This window comes from Pongo pygmaeus, chromosome 15 (genome assembly GCF_028885625.2).
Source record: "Pongo pygmaeus isolate AG05252 chromosome 15, NHGRI_mPonPyg2-v2.0_pri, whole genome shotgun sequence".
NCBI lineage: Eukaryota > Metazoa > Chordata > Mammalia > Primates > Hominidae > Pongo > Pongo pygmaeus.
The window spans coordinates 84524654-84537471 of NC_072388.2; positions in this window are offsets into that span (position 1 = coordinate 84524654).

Here is a 12818-nt window from a genome sequence, read left to right on the forward strand (position 1 = left end):
CCGAGACTGAGTAATTTATAAAGAAAAATAGGTTTAATGAACTCACAATTCCACATGGCTGGGGAGGCCTCACAATCATGGTGGAAGGCAAAAGGTATGTCTTTCATGGCAGCAGACAAGAGAGAATGTGAGCCAACTGAAAGAGGAAACCCCTTATAAAATCATCAGATCTTGTGAGACTTATTCACTACTACAAGAACAGTATGGGGGAAACTGCCCCCATGATTCTGCTATCTCCCCCCAGGTCCCTCCCACAACACATGGGAATTATAGGAGCTACAATTAAAGATGAGATATGGGTAGGGACACAGCTAAACCATATCATATGTGCAACTGGTGAAGATGAATTGCAGAGGGAACCTCCAACTTTGAACACTATGGTCAAGAGGTTGGACTCATTCTATAGCTAATGTGAAGTCATTTAGGCTTTTTGAAGCCAGGAACAATGTTATCAGCCATATAATTTTAGAAAGATAATCCTGGTGTCAGAAAATAAAATGAACTGAAAGAAAAAGAAGCTTGAGTAAAGTTGTTGGAGTATTTCCCAAAATGCATTCTCAGACTTGTTACGGAGTGTCATTGGATAAAAGTCTTCTGTGGTCAAGTAAGTTTGAACAAAGCTTAGTTAAACTAAATCAGACTGACTTCTCTACTATAGCACTTCTCAGAATCTTTGCTTAGCTATTTGCACATTGTGACCCTTCACAAGGAGCATGTTGCAAGTATATTTGCCTACAGAAATTGTTCATGGCTTATACTACAGGAATGTGTTCCAAAGAACACTTTGTAAGAAATGTAAGGTAAGATTTCAGGGGAAAAAGTTGGCAGTGGGTTAATCTAAGAGCTATTGGGTTGACAGAATTAGCTTTTAGACTTTCAGCTGAGACAATGAGCAGACAGTGATACACAGGGAAAATCCTTAAGGTTCAAGATGTTCTTGTCACCTCAAGATAGGCCTGGAGGTGGGAAGTAAGGAACTCTAAAAAAGTGTTAAAAGAAGAATGATGCTTAACCTATTTGCCAATACTAACCAATTATTATAGCTGTCTGAAATGCTGGGTTGAGAAGGATTCTAAGATTTCACCAGGAATCAATGTGAGCTTACATAAATCTAGTTATACTGTATTAGTCTGTTTTCACACTGCTACAAAGAAATACCCCAGACTGGGTAATTTACAAAGGGAAGAGGTTTAATTGACTCACAGTTCCCCGTGGCTGGTGAAGCCTCAGGAAACTTACAGTCATGGCAGAAGGGGAAGCAGACTCCCTCTTCACAAGGCAGCTGGAGAGAGAGAAGCGCCAGTGAAGCACGCAGAGCCCCTTATAAAACCATCAGATCTCATGAGAACTCACTCACAATCACTAGAACAGCATGGGGGAAACCACCCCCATGATCCAATCGCTTACTTTTCTCCACTTCTGGGGGTTAGAGGTCCCTCCCTCGACACGTTGTAGATTACAATTCAAGATGAGATTTGGGTGGAGACACAAAGCCAAACTATATCAGAAACCTTCCATGGAAGCAAGGAAAATAACAAGTAGTGCTCCTGTCATATGTTTGTCACATATGGACCAGAGGTACCCAGCTCAGATAGTTTGTGTTGTGGTTTTAAACATTCTTAGCTCATGAAAACTTTCTTAAAAAGAAACTTCACCTGAAAGGTAAACATAACAGATAAAAGTAAAACTGTCTATGTAATGTCTAGCCTAGATACTCCACCTGCCCTATTACTTCCTTCCCACTGACATTACTATTCATGATAATTTCTGCAGTTAATTAACTAGTTGAGAAAGATAAGGTTAGCAGATGCTCAGGAAAGCTAGATAGGATGAACACACACATCTCTACCGTATCAGGGGAAATACTTCTTTTTTTCTTTTCTTTTCTAACATTTAGTTCCCATTTGTTCGTTATTAATATTCAGTAAAGATTTGGGGAACTTCCAGAGTAATTCAGTTTTACCAATAGACAATTAAAGGGAGGGATTTTGGTTTCACATGTGAACATTAAGATAAAAGATTTGCAGGTACAGCTAAGGGACCCAGGTGATGTTGAGGAGTAGATTGGCTGCAGTCACTGAAAGTAGGAAAACCCTAAGAGGAAGATGTTATCTGTGGTAAGCAGAGTCAGCGATCTCCTCTCTCTCTCGGCAATTACCCTTGCTGAACCTTAGAGGTTTTGAGATGTATTTAATTACTAGAGAATGATTTCTTAACTTAATCGTCTGTCCTGTAAACTCACAGTGAAGTGCAAAGCACAGGCTCAACATGTTTTAAAATCATATTTTGTCTTGGAATCAACCAAGAAGTACTATGAGAATAATTTGTCACTTTGACAAGCTTTGAATAGCTAATGAAACTAGCAGATACCTGTTTTTTTAAAAAAGATTAGATCTAGAACAAAAGCAAGCCAATAATTTGGAGTAGGACAATAATTGACAGGTTTTATCTGATACATTCTTGTCAAGTAAAGCAGCTTAATGTTCTCTTCTACTAGTTGCAACCAAACAAATTCTGAAGGCTTACAGCTAGGACAGCTTCCTCTTCAGCTTTGCATCTCCAACACCTAGCATACGTGCTCAGTACACGTGTAGTACGTTCTCAGATACTATTTGCTGATGTAAGGTTATCGTTTTCTGAGTATCTAGGCAACGTGCAACAGCTATCTTACTTCTGAGAGATTTAAACAATAAGGGGGATGAAAAACTCTAGCCCTCTTCTTGGAGGCCTTGTAGATATGTCTGAGGGTATAAAATCTGTGCCCAGATAGTTGCAAAGTCCAGAAAGCATGCAGACTCTGCCTTCTGACAATTTTTGAGCAATGGGGCTAGAAAAGTTACCAGCAATGCATTTCTATCCATAGATTGATGTGATTAACAAAGAAGATGGGGTAATTTTTGCTAAATTACAAATTCCAGCTTATTATAATACAGATTAATAAGCATATTTTAAGCAGTGAATCTCTGAATATTTTCCACATAACTGGGTAGTTATTTGGTGAGATATGACTTTTTAAAGTGGGTTTTTTTAAAGCATTGATTTTGTGTTTCAAATTATCTAAAATGTATTCTGTGCACTGTGGCTAAGAAATTTTGAAGAGGTACCATTTTGATCACTTACTCTGGATTTATTTCAGCCAAAGCAATATGTTTTTTTCAACTAATTGTAAATATCACCTTTCGGTGGTTTTAATGAACCTAATAAAAAGATATGGTAATTTGTCTGCTCTATACAAACACTTAGCTATGAGAAAATTAAATAAGAATGAAGCCATATGAACCCTCATTACTAAGTCAGAGTAGGTATATATTTGTATAACTGAAGACAATAAAACAATATTATATGTGAATCTTCATAATTTTTGAAGCAAACGTCTGATAATCTTTACAGTTATATTTCAGATGCAATAGATGGGATTATTCCTTATACTTTGAATAAGATGAAACAGCTACAGGGACATTTGGACTTGAACCTGGATAGACCCAGCTTTATTCTAACAATATACTTGGTGAGAAGCAGGCAGTTTTTCTTTCCTTTGTGTGTGTATGTATGTATGCCCTGTTTCATTAAAATGAACCCTGTCATTAAAGAAAAAACTCAAAGATATGTTGTTAGACCTGTGTAGTCGTGTCTACATGACAGACAGTAACTAACAGGATCTTTTAAAGCTGATAAAACAATTTTTAAAAAGTAGTGAACCCTAGGTTCTGCCTTTTGGAACATAGAGAAAGCATCCATTTATACACATGCATATATACATATATGTATATGTGTGTGTATATATATACATATATACATATATACATATATGTGTGTATATATATACACACATATACACACATCACTACACACACACGCACACACATCACACACACACACACTCCAAATAAATAGCCTTCAACTGTATGCCTCCATGTTATTTTCTGAGCACACTAAATGAAACCTTATTCTCACACATCTGGACATCCTCAGGGCTTGTCATGTTGAAATTAAGAACTCAAGATGGCAGTGACCCTGCTGTCATTGGGTTATGACATTTGTATCAGTGTCCTCTCTTTAAAATAGGGGCATTTAGACAGTTCTGGAGGGGTTCTGGAGATCTAAGGCACATGGATGTGACTCCATCTACATGAGAAGGAAATGTTTCATTGTTTGATAGTGGTTTCCATGCCAAAAGTTTGCAGACACTGAAGATATTGACACTAAAGTTTCAGAGAATAGGAACTGGTAGAGTGGCAGGGAGTGGGGATATGGGCAGAATCTCCAGATTTTGGACGCTAAAACCAATGAAAGCTGGAAGTTCCAAGTTATATTTGCCAGAAATTTAAAAGCCGCGTCTTCTCCATTTGATGGGCTCTGATGGCCCACAAGAGAGGCGTGCCAAAAAGGAGGAGCAAAGAAATTCCCTTTCCTTGTAAGAGTATAATATCTCCCAAATGTCTTGCAGAACCCAGTAATTAGAAGTTGCCAAAACATTTTAACATCACATTTGGCATATTATGGCACAACCTCACTGACTTCATGTTCATCTGCAGAAAATGAAGGATGGAAGCAAAAATGGAGATGGAACGAATGAGAAAAAATAGCATAAGAACACCAGGTCATCAAGGCGAAAGCAGTGATATTATCTGGGAAACTGGAATAAATCCAATTGCAGATAAAGATAAATTACAGATGAAACCAGTGCTAAAAAAAAAAAAAAGAAAGAAAGAAATGGAATAGAAACTGGAAGGTATGTAACTTTCAAAGGAGAAAAGGCAGATTCTTCACTCATCTTATCTTTTAAGAATGAGATATTGCACCATCTGCTCCCCAAACCGTTATTTCATTTCACTCTGGATTTCTCCTTGGTCTCCTCCCTGTGTTCTCTGAATTTTCAGATTGGCTCTCTTCCTGTGAGTCACATCCTTTCTTTAAATGTTTCCATATTTCCTCCTGTCTCTGCAGCTTATGTATGACTCTTTGTTAAGCATTTCAAAATATTACATGTTACTAGGTTGTAATACTTTGCTTGTATCTAGCACCTTTTATTTTTAGAACTTGGTGTTTAAATAAATACTGTCTAACTACTATGTTAAAAATGCCTATACATTTTATAGGTGTAAAGTTACATCATAATTTTTTAGATGATAGAATGGCTAGCTCACACTCTCATACTACAATGCTTACTCTAACTTTGTGTTTGTGTGGGCATTTCAGGATATACTCCAAATTATAATAACCTCTATTATTGCATCATTGCCTTTTTCTATAACATTCTACATGGTATATTAACACACATGCCTTAGAATTATTCATTGGTAATTATCTGCTTCACATTGACTAAGCCAGAAACTTACCAACTCTGTCTCCCTTACTTCTAGCAGGTGACTAAAACCTTGCAATTTACCTTATCAGCAGCTTTCTAGGTTTTGCAAACTCTGACCTGTGGGTCAGTTCCAGCCACCCACCTTTTTTTGTAAATAAAGTTTTATTGGAACACACTCATTTGTTTACATATTGTCTATGACAGAGTTAAGTAGCAAAATTACAAATTTACCCTCCTGTTTAAAAACCCTCAATCCTCCTTATTTCCCTCAATATAAAGCTCACTCTTCTAAATTCAACCTGCAGAGCCTATTTCTACCTCTGACTCTTCTTTTATCCCCTTCCACCACATAGACATTTCAGGCAAAGTGTGAAGGACATTAAATCAGTTTCTGCAGTATTCCATGCCATACCAGAAAAAGCTCCTGGCTCCAAAAGAATATGTTAGGTGCCTCTTCTATGCCCTTATATAGAACGTTATGTTTCCGCTAATCTAGTCCTTACTAGAATTGCACTGTCATTTTACTTATTTGTCTGAATCCTCTGCAATAATCTGCTGCAGAGCTAGCATCCTTGCTGCCACATTTAATGGAATCAAATACAGCACCTGACACATAGTAGGGTTTCAGAAATATTTAATAACATAAGTAATAAAATGCAGATACCATTCGTATACTAAAGAAAAAAAAGAAAAAATCTATAATATCAAGATGAAGTTTAATCTGGAAAAGTGCAAAGAAAACAACTGTTAAGGAGAAGTACGCAAGGCCCAGGACTGGTAGAATGAACATGAATTTTTGTTGAGACATTAGGGAAATCTGAGAAAGTGATGATATAGCTATGAGAGGTAATGATGTAATAACTAGACATTTATGGATTATGATATACAAGGAAGAGGAAACAATTCCATAGCTGTATTTCACACTGCTTTGTCCATCATTATAAGCATGTGGATGTCTCCACATCCACATTTTCTTGTTATTAATGATTCTAACTTACCCACTGCAATTATTTAGATATACATTTTGATTAATTCTTCTTCTTCTAAAAAATTGCATAGTTTGAATCTCACTGTTTTGAAATATGTTAAAAGTAGTAGCATGAAAGCGGTAAACTTCTAGAAGGTAGAAGAAGAGACATTAGGGTTGCTGCTGAATCAGAAGAAGGTTGCAGGTATAAGCATAGGAAATACACGCTTTATTTTCCATAAACACATTTTACAGATGGTGACCCATTGTCAGCATATCCTATATCTTAACTAGTTTATTCGTAGTTGGTAATGAATTGTCTCAGATATAGCTGTATGCCTTTTCCATATGTATGAATATCATCCTGTGAGACATATGAAGTTTTCTTTCTTTTTTTTTTTTTCCTTGAGACAGAATCTCACTCTGTCGCCCAGGCTGGAGTATAGTGGTGTGATCTCGGCTCACTGAAACCTCTGCCTCCCGGGTTCAAACGATTCTCCTGCCTCAGCCTCTGGAGTAGCTGGAGTTACAGGCGCGCACCACCACATCCACTAATTTTTGTATTTTTAGTAGAGACGGGGTTTCACCATATTGGTCAGGCTGGTCTCGAACTCCTGACCTCAGGTGGTCCACCCGCCTCAGCCTCCCAAAGTGCTGGGTTTACAGGTATGACCCACCACGCCTGGCCTGAAGTTTTCTATGTTACCTAAATGGAAGGAAGACGGCTTGCCTATCACATTAACTCCATTTGCCTCATTAGAACAATCCCTAACCACCGTAACCGTCAGTTTACCTGGAGTAAAATGAATGGAGGGGTTCACAGGCAAGAAAAGCAGCCAGGAAATTAATGTTTTAATTCAGCTTAGAGTATCTGGCCCTCCCAAAACAACTTGGAAATTGGGACTGAATATAGTCTTCTTCAAAAATATTGTAATATTAATTATATTGAAATATACTTTTATATGTTCTTACAAATTTCACCCACACAATTATTTAAATGGTCTTGTTAGCATTAATCCTGTTGGAATCTTTGCTTGTGTAACTACAAAACAAAAGTATACTCCAACTAATAGATATACTTTAAAACATTTTTAGGAAGGAAAATATGAATAGAATATCAGAAAATAATAAAACATTCACAAATGAAAGAATTTTAGAGGGTTTGGAAAGCTAGGTGTAACCAAAATATAAAAAGGAACCTTATGTAAATGAGTCCTAGTGAATAAAGAGTGTACTCTGACCATAGTCCCAAAGGTGGTCTGGCTTCTTGCTTGTCTCAAAGTAGCCTCTTCCTACATAAAAGACTTTGCCAATAGAATTTATGAATCCGTCAGAAATAACATTTGTCTTTTAATCTTAAAATATCCATGGAAAGAATTGTCAGCATTCTTTTCTAACTATAACTTTATAGCATTGGTTTCTAAAGGCAAATAAATGTGGAATATTATCTGAGTCACATAAACGACTTGACTTACCCCAAGAAAGGAAAGCCCTCCTACTGTTCTTAATGGTTATGTGACGGGGACAAACCATGTTTGAACTGTTTGAATACATATCCCCTTACTCCTGCCTGGTGGGATTCATAGTCACCCACTAGGCGGGGTTAACTAATGACTGAAATGAAATCCAGTCATTTAAAGAAATCTCAAAGGCTTCCTGGAGTTAGGCTGGAAAGATGTCACTAAGAGAAGGGCTGTACTTTATGCTTTTGCAATGTTTACGGAACCTGTAACACAATGGAGCATGATTAATGAGACTCTTCAAACTCTAGCACAAGCATAGGACTTTGTACTTGTCATGTCTAAAGATCAGCCTTTATCACCCCATATAAGAAATGTAAACCAGAACCTAATCATTTCCTAAAGGAGTTACCTTGGCTTTTATTCTCAAGTAAACTTAGGGGTTAAAGAGGAGACATTCTCATTTTTTAATAAGAATGGCACCTTTGCTTTGGGAAATGCTTTTCCTTTAAATGTTTTTACATTTATCATTTTATGCTATACTTACAAAATGATGTAAAGCATGTTTGCCAGAAATTATTATCACCTGTGACAGATGAGACATCTGGGGCATAAGGAGATTAAGTGACTTTCCTAAATACCCAGCTAGTTTGAAACATATTTGATACCAAAACTCAGCCTGATTCTATTCCAAATAGACTGCAACATGCTATTATGCTTAAACATACCCTATAAGAAATTAGCAAAAGAACCTGGGCAATTAGCAAATTTTCTTAGTATCTTTGAATCTACTTTCTATTCTTTTCCTAAAGTCTGCGTAATGTAAAGAATTTTAAAAAAGATAATTTATATTCACTATAAAATATTTTCCATTGTGTTAATTCAAGAAGTTGATCTCAAAACCTTCGGAATTGTGTTTTTCTGTCCATTCAAAGCTCACATCTCATTAAATGTGCTCACCCTCATCTCTCTTCCATTTGGGATACCATTGTAAATGGGTGATGGATGGTTCACAGGTTCAGTAGATCAAGTAACAATTCTATCCTCCTTCATTCTATCAACAATTTCCTGAGGCCTGACAAACAAGATCTTCTTGCCTGTAAAAAGGCCATTTAAGAGCGTACAAACTCAATTTTACCACATCTTGTGGGCAAACTTCTATTTGAGAAAAAAAAACTCAGAATACCAACTAGGGTCCGTTTTCAACTGAGAGCAACTATGTCAGTTGTCCTGAAGCTTCTCGTGTCAGGATCACACATTGGTGCTTTGGATCTCTTTATATTGTTAAACAGGATGTGGATTATTCTTCCTGGATGTTTTCATCAGTTGCATCTAGAAAAGCATGATAACCGTCTACCCAGATGTAATAGACATGATATGACCCTATTCAGTTTTTTTCTTTTTTCCTTTTCTATTTTGGTTACTTTTTTTCAGGTAATCTTCCCAGTAAAATGACATGTTTGTCTATTCCAGATATTACAGTGGAAACCATGGAGAAGCACTTTTGGTGGTTGTGCTTATTTATTTTCTCGTTGCTCACAGCTCTGGAGCTGTCATCATTTGAGAGAAGAAAGAGCCTTTATCTGGGTTCCTTGATGGACAAGATGTTGTCTTTACTTGTTTTCCCCCCTTTGGCAACTGATACTGTGTCTGACTTTCTTCTTAACCCATCTGTCTTATGCTTTCTTGTTTTGCCAAAAAAAAGAAAAATTCGACATCCTCACAAAATGGTATTTATATTGCCCTAACTGGACAGAGTAAAAAACACATGACTGATGAATATCTGAAGGAATTAAACCATTCTTGAATATGTTAAAATGCTTCTTAACTATATTATGAAAGATAGATTTTTATTAATAAACAATCATGTTAACTTGGGCCATAGTAAACAAACATACCACGGGTTGTAAAAATAGAAGAATCTTTTGGCAGAAGAGCCTGGTGAGCAGAGAACTTACTACAAATACAGAAAATTTGTTTACTCTTGGTGATTCATAAACTTTTAAAAAATGTTAACTTTTTTAAAAAAGAAAATAGATTAAAAGAGATATATCACTTTGTATTTTGCTTATTTTAGATCTAAATTTTACAGATCAAAAAGTGTATTTAATTAGATTGGAAATTACCTGCTGTTTTGAAAAGTTAGGGAACTACAGGAAAAATTGTTTAGACTTGTATATTTGTTTACTATTTCTGATACATTTCATATTCTTTATTTATCCTCTTAAGATAATTCAAGTCCTATTTATTGATGATGTATGAGGATCTAACAAGAATTTGACCAAGATATAGGTATTGACCCTTCCTTCCTAGCTTTTTAAAAAACACTTTTATTTAGATATATTTTGCATATCATATAATTTGTTCTTTTTGTGTGTATAGCTCTCCATACATCTTTTTAGTAATTTTTTTTTTTTGATGGAGTCTCACTCTGTCACCTAGGCTAGAGTGCAGTGGCACAATCTCGGCTCACTGTAGCTTCCACCTCGCGGGTTCAAGTGATTCTCCTGCTGAGTAGCTGGGATTACAGATGCGTGCCACCATGCCCGGCTAATTTTTGTATTTTTAGTAGGATGGGGTTTCACCATGTAGGCCAGGCTGGTCTCGAACTCCTGACCTTAGGTGATCCACCTACCTAGGCCTCCCAAAGTGCTGGGATTACAGAAGTGAGCCATCGTGCCCAGCCTCTTCTTAGTAAGTTTACTAAGTTATGCATCCATCACCATGAATCAATTTTAGAACCTTTTCATCACAGCATTATGATCCCACATGAGTATTTACTGTTAACCCTTATTCCCTCTTCTCTCCCCCAAATCCCACTCCTCTGGCAATCAATAATCTGCCTCCTGTCTCCATAGCTTTGACTTTTCTGTAGATTTCTATAAATTAAATCATACAATATGTGGTCTCTTGTGTACATCTTCTTTCATCCAACATAATGTTTTTGAGGTCCTTCCATGTTACAGCATGTATCCAGAGGTTTTTTTTTTTTTTTTTTTGCCAAATAGTATTCCATCATAGGATATGTCACATTTTGTTTATCTATCCATCAGTTGAAGGACATTTAGGTAGTTTCCAATTTTTGACTATTATGAATAATGCTACTAAGAACATTCATGTGAAACTATTTGCATGAACATATTTTCATTTCTCTTGAGTAGACACCTAAGAGTGGAATTGCTGGGTTATGTGGTAAATTTATGTTTTAACTTTTAAAGAAACCATCATGTCAAACTTTTTTCCAAAATAGCTGCACTAGTTGACATTCCCATCAGGAATGATTGAGGGGTCCAATTTCTCTACTTTCTTGCCAAGTCTTGGTTATTGTTTTTCTTATTATATCCTTTCTAATGGGTTAGAGTAGTATCTCATTGTGGTTTTGGTTTGCATTTCTTTAATGATGCTGAGGCCCCTTTAGCTATTATAGGCTTACTTCTATAATTTTTAAAGCCTCATGCTTAAGACAGACCTATGAAGAAGACATTGTCACTTTATGGGATCTGGCTTTTAGTTCAGAGATATTTAAAAAGTTTTGAAAGTACTTTTGGTTTTATCCATAATGACAAGAACAAATTTTCTTGCTGATGAGAGCATAAGATGCACAGTAGGTCACTGGGCTCAACTCTGGACAGGTTTCTCAAGACCTAGCATTCACTACTAGCTACCTCACTGTGACCCTGGATAAGGAGTTGACACTTAACTCATAATAGCATGTCATGGAGGGTGTGGGTGGCAGGCCTTCAGATAAAATAATTCATTTAGGAATGCTCTAAGGGATAAAGGCTCTACAAATAGAGGCATTTTAATGCCTACTGCTTGACTTTCTATCAACCCTGATCTATAATCCATGTTCTAGTATCTGCTGAACTTAAAAATAATCTAACACTATATTATTTATAAGGCATTAAAGGAAAAGGAAGAAGGAATTCCAGTATATAAACATGAAAATGCAGCAGAATCACTAGAAGGAAAAATAAATAAATAATTCAAAAACTGAACAATGCTGACCTTTCTGTGGTTTGATATTGTGCTTGGGATTGACTAGACAGACATCTCTTCAAAATACCAAGGAAAATGAGAAGGACTTTCAAAATCAAGCTCTTTATCATAGAAAAGAGCCCCTAGGCCTTGACAACCTACAAAACAGGCGGTTGGTCCAGACTAGCTCTTCTGTGTTTGGGAAGAATTTAACTCCTTTCCCTATATGATTAATAAAAAGCAAAAATCTAATACTAATAAATTCACTTTTATTCACAGTAAGTGATTGTCCAGCCTATTTATAAAATATTGTACTAAACGAAACTTTCAAAGGTAAGACAGAGACAGAGAAACAGGCACTATTTGTGAGGAACTGTTTAACTTTCTTATCAAGTTTTAGTGTTAATTTTATTTTTCAAAGATGTTTTATGTAGAGAAAAAGGAAACATAAAATCCAAGTGTTCCAACCATGTAAGTAAATGAGTTGACTAAATCCAGAAAACTCAAGCACTAAAATAATTCAAGAATAAAATTAAAAAGCAAAATAAAAGACTCACTTGAAAAACTTTACAGTTACCTCTATTAGCTAAGAAAAAGAAGGGTGAAAGAAAATTGGCTAAGCAATTATATGAATTTTTAAATAATACATGTAGTGAAAAGGCAAGCTCAGAATTCTCTGGTTTGAGGAAGTTTATTTCTAGGGTAGGTCAAGTTTATTTCTAGGGTAGCAAATGGTGGCACCTGAAAGCACTGCAGAGTTAACTGTGCAGGAACTAAGCATCTCTACACCTTTGAAGCTCTCAGAGGTTATATGGAACAAGGGTACCAACAAAGCAGGAAGTAGCAATGCAATTAAAACTCCATGAAGTGGCTGAAAGTTAGATGAACTAAAATATATCTCACACTAAATTGTGTTCACATTAATTATATAAATTATGTTTATATAATTTATATTATTTAATTATATAAATTATATAAATATATAAATCATTTATATTTATATATTATATAAACACATTAATTATATAAATAATGACAGCTTATTCTTATTTTGAGCTTTGAAACACCTCACTTTACTTGATCTTTTCATACCTACCCTGACAGA